The sequence below is a fragment of the Arachis ipaensis genome, chromosome B4, assembly GCF_059453495.1.
Source record: "Arachis ipaensis isolate K30076 ecotype BB chromosome B4, ASM5945349v1, whole genome shotgun sequence".
Lineage (NCBI taxonomy): Eukaryota > Viridiplantae > Streptophyta > Magnoliopsida > Fabales > Fabaceae > Arachis > Arachis ipaensis.
This window is the reverse complement of record NC_142439.1, coordinates 67,485,480-67,490,264: the sequence shown is the minus strand read 5'-3', so window position 1 is coordinate 67,490,264 and position 4,785 is coordinate 67,485,480. Positions and strand designations below refer to the sequence as shown.

The following is a 4,785-nucleotide window of genomic DNA, read 5'->3' as shown; positions in this document are numbered from 1 at the left end:
TATCCGCTCATCACAACACCAAACTTAAATTGTTGCTTGTCCCCAAGCAACTAAAAATCAAATAGGATAAAAAGAAGAGAATATACTATAAATTCCAAACTATCAATGAATCATAGCTCCAATCAAATGAGCGGGACTTATAGCTTTTTGCCTCTTGAATAGTTTTGGCATCTCACTTTATCCATTGAGGTTCAGAATGATTGGCATCTATAGGAACTCAGAGTTCAGATAGTGTTATTGATTCTCCTAGTTCAGTATGATGATTCTTGAACACAGCTTCTTTATGAGTCTTGGCCGTGGCCCTAAGCACTTTGTTTTCCAGTATTACCATCGGATACATAAATGCCACAGACACATAATTGGGTGAACCTTTTCAGATTGTGACTCAGCTTTGCTACAGTCCCCAATTAGAGGTGTCCAGGGTTCTTAAGCACACTCTTTTTTTTTTTTTTGCTTTGGACCTTGACTTTAACCGCTCAGTCTCAAGTTTTCACTTGACATCTACACGCCACAAGCACATGGTTAGGGACAGCTTGGTTTAGCCGCTTAGACCAGGATTTTATTCCTTTAGGCCCTCCTATCCACTGATGCTCAAAGCCTTGGGATCCTTTTTATTTGCCCTTGCCTTTTGGTTTTAAGGCTTATTGGCTTTTTCTGCTTGCTTTTTCTTTTTTTCTTTCTATTTTTTTTTTCGCCTATTTTTTTCTCTTTCTTTTTTTTTTCTGCAAGCTTTGTTTTTTGCTGCTTTTTCTTGCTTCAAGAATCATTTTTATGATTTTTCAGATTATCAAATAACATGTCTCCTAGTCATCATTCTTTCAAGAGCCAACATATTTAACATTCTTAAACAACAACTTCAAAAGACATATGTACTGTTCAAGCATACATTCAGAAAACAAGAAGCATTGTCACCACATCAATATAATTAAACTAAGTTCAAGGATAAATTCAAAACTCATGTACTTCTTGTTCTTTTGAATTAAAACAGTTTTTATTTTAAGAAAGGTGATGGATTCATAGGACATTCATAACTTTAAGACAAAGTTACTAACTACTAATGATCATGTAATGAAGACACCAACATAGATAAGCACATAACATAGAAAACGAAAAACAGAGAAAGTAAGAACAAGGAATGAGTCCACCTTAGTGATGTCCTTGAGCTCTTCTATGTCTCTTCCTTGCCTTGGCTGCTCCTCCTTCATTGCTTTTAGATCTTCTCTGATTTCATGAAGGATGATGGAGTGCTCTTGATGTTCCACCCTTAGTTGCTTCCAATAATTGTGTGGAAGAAAATGTATCCCCTGAGGTATCTCAGGGATCTCTTGATTTGCAGTCAAATGTTCTACCACTGAGCTATAGACCCTTGATGGAAGCTTTTGTCTTCCCTTTCTTCTTTCTAGAGGTTTCTCTGGCCTTAGGTGCCATCAATGGTTATGGAAAAAAACAAAAAAGCTATGCTTTTACCACACCAAACTTAGAATGTTGCTCGCCCTCGAGCAAAAGAAGAAAGAATAGAAGAATAAGAAGAAGATATGGAGGAGATGGATGGGAGTGTGTATTCGGCCATATGGGTGGGATTGGGTGGGAGAGAGATGTTGAATTTTGAAGGTAGTGGGTGTATGGATGTGAGTGGTAAAGGGTTAAGAGTGTTTGTTGGGAATAGAGGATGATTGAGAAGGGAGAAGAGAGTGAGTGGAGGTAGGTGGGGATCCTGTGAGGTCCACAGATCCTGAGATGATCCTGTGAGGTCCACAGATCTTGAGGTGTCAAGGCATTTACATCCCTGCACCAATTTAGGCATGTAAAATGCCCTTGCATACAACTCTGGGCGTTCAGCGCCAGGTTGGTGCCTATTTTGGGCGTTCAATGCCCCTTTGCTGCCATTTCTGGCGTTGAACGCCAGAACCATGCTTGTTCTGGGCGTTCAGTGCCAGGATGCTCCCATTCTGGGCGTTCAGCGCCAGAACTATGCTCTGTTCTGGCGTTTGAACGCCAGACAGATGCTCCTCCAGGGTGTGATTTTTCTTCTGCTGTTTTTGATTCCGTTTTTTGAATTTTTTGTTTATTTTGTGACTCCACATGATCATGAACCTAAGAAAACATGAAAAACAATAAAAATAAGAATTAGATAAACATTGGGTTGCCTCCCAACAAGCGCTTCTTTAATGTCAATAGCTTGACAGTGGGCTCTCATGGAGCCTCACAGATGTGCAGAGCTTTGTTGAGACTCTCCAACACCAAACTTAGAGTTTGGATATGGGAGTTCAACACCAAACTTAGAGTTTGGTTGTGACCTCCCAACACCAAACTTAGAGTTTGACTGTGGGGGCTCTGGTTGACTCTGCTTGGAGAGAAGCTTTTCATGCTTCCTCTTCATGGTTGCAGAGGGAGATCCTTGAGTTTTGAATACAAGGGAGTTCTCATTCCATTGAAGGACTATTTCACCTCTGGCAACATCAATCACAGCTCTTGCTGTGGCCAGGAAAGGTCTTCCTAGGATGATGGATTCATCCTCTTCCTTTCCAGTATCCAGGACTATGAAATCAGTAGGTATGTAAAGGCCCTCAACCTTTACTAATACATCTTCTACTTGTCCATAAGCCTGTTTTCTTGAGCTGTCTGCCATCTCTAGTGAGATTTTAGCAGCTTGCACCCCATAGATTCCCAGTTTCTCTATTACAGAGAGAGGCATGAGGTTTATTCCTGAACCAAGGTCACACAGAGCCTTAAAGATCATGGTGCCTATGGTACAGGGTATTATAAACTTTCACAGATCCTGTATCTTCTGAGGCAATGTCAGTTGATCCAGATCACTTAGTTCATTGATGAACAAGGGAGGTTCAACTTCCCAAGTATCAATGCCAAATAATTTGGCATTCAGCTTCATGATTGCACCAAGAAACTTGGCAGTTTGCTCTTCAGTAACATCCTCATTCTCTTCAGAAGAGGAATACTCATCAGAGCTCATGAAGGGCATAAGGAGGGTCAATGGAATCTCTATGGTCTCTAGATGGGCCCCAGAGTCCTTTGGTTCCTCAGAGGGAAGCTCCTTATTGACCACTGGACGTCCCAGGAGGTCTTCCTCCTTGGGATTCACGTCCTCTCCTCTCCTTACAGGTTCGGCCATGGCGCTTATGTCAATGGCCTTGCACTTTCCTTTTGGGTTCTCTTCTGTATTGCTTGGGGGAGTACTAGGAGGGATTTCAGTGATCCTTTTACTCAGCTGGCCCACTTGTGCTTCCAGATTTCTAATGGAAGACCTTGTTTCATTCATGAAACTTACAGTGGCCTTAGATAGATCAGAGACTAGATTTGCTAAATTAGAAGCATTTTGTTCAGAAGTTCTCTGTCTGTTGCTGAGTTGATGATGGAAAAGGCTTGCTATTGCTAAACCTGTTTCTTCCACTATTATTAAAGCCTTGTTGGGGCTTTTGATCCTTCCATGAGAAATTTGGATGATTTCTCCATGTTGAGTTATAGGTGTTTCCATAAGGTTCACCTAAGTAATTTACCTCTGCTATTGCAGGGTTCTCAGGATCATAGGCTTCTTCTTCAGAAGAGGCCTCTTGAGTACTGTTGGATGCAGCTTGCATTCCATTCAGACTCTGAGAGATCATATTGACTTGCTGAGTCAATATTTTATTCTGAGCCAATATGGCATTCAGAGTATCAACTTCAAGAACTCCCTTCTTCATAGGCGTCCCATTACTCACAGGATTCCTTTCGGAAGTGTACATGAACTGGTTATTAGCAACCATGTCAATGAGTTCTTGAGCTTCTGCAGGCGTTTTCTTTAGGTGAATGGATCCACCTGTTGAAGTGTCCAGTGACATCTTTGATAGCTCAGATAAACCATCATAGAATATATCCAGGATGGTCCATTCTGAAAGCATGTCAGAAAGACACTTTTTGGTCAACTGTTTGTATCTTTCCCAAGCTTCATAGAGGGATTCACCTTCTTTCTGTCTGAAGGTTTGAACATCAGCTCTAAGCTTGCTCAGCTTTTGAGGAGGAAAGTACTTGGCTAAGAAAGCCGTGACCAGCTTATCCCAAGAGTTCAGGCTGTCTTTGGGTTGAGAATTCAACCATAATCTAGCTCTGTCTCTTACAGCAAAAGGGAAAAGCATGAGCCTGTAGACTTCAGGATCTACTCCATTAGTCTTAACAGTATCACATATCTGCAAGAATTCAGTTAAGAACTGAAAAGGATCTTCAGATGGAAGTCCATGAAACTTGCAGTTCTGCTACATCAGAGAAACTAATTGAGGTTTCAGCTCAAAGTTGTTTGCTCCAATGGCAGGAATGGAGATGCTTCTTCCATGTAAATTGGAATTAGGTGCAGTAAAGTCACCAAGCATCCTCCTTTCATTATTATTATTTTCGGCTGCCATCTCCTTTTCCTGTTCGAAAATTTCTGAGAGGTTATCTCTGGATTGTTGTATTTTGGCTTCTCTTAATTTTCTCTTCAGAGTCCTTTCAGGTTCTGGATCTGCTTCCACAAGAATGTTCTTATCCTTGCTCCTGCTCATATGACAAAGAAGAAGGCACAGAAAAATAATAATAATAATAGAGATCCTGTATACCACAGTATAGGGATCCCTTTGTGAGTGGAAGAAAAGAGGGGGAGACAAAGAATGTGATGTAAAGGAAGAAACACAACTGTACGGATGGAAGAGATGTGAGATGAGATGTTAGGATATGAATGAATAAATAGAATAGGATGGGGGAGGGATAATTTTCGAAAATTATTTTGAAAAAGAGTTAGTGATTTTTGAAAAATGG

The 4,785-nt window shown here is 40.8% G+C and overlaps 1 non-coding gene across 1 annotated transcript; it reads left to right on the top strand.

Annotated features, from left to right (window-relative positions):
- Positions 1-3,890: 3,890 nt before the first annotated feature.
- On the top strand, positions 3,891-3,998 carry LOC148567782 (small nucleolar RNA R71). Its single transcript, XR_015882675.1, has one exon. It is a non-coding gene; the product is annotated as a small nucleolar RNA R71 (small nucleolar RNA).
- Positions 3,999-4,785: the final 787 nt, after the last annotated feature.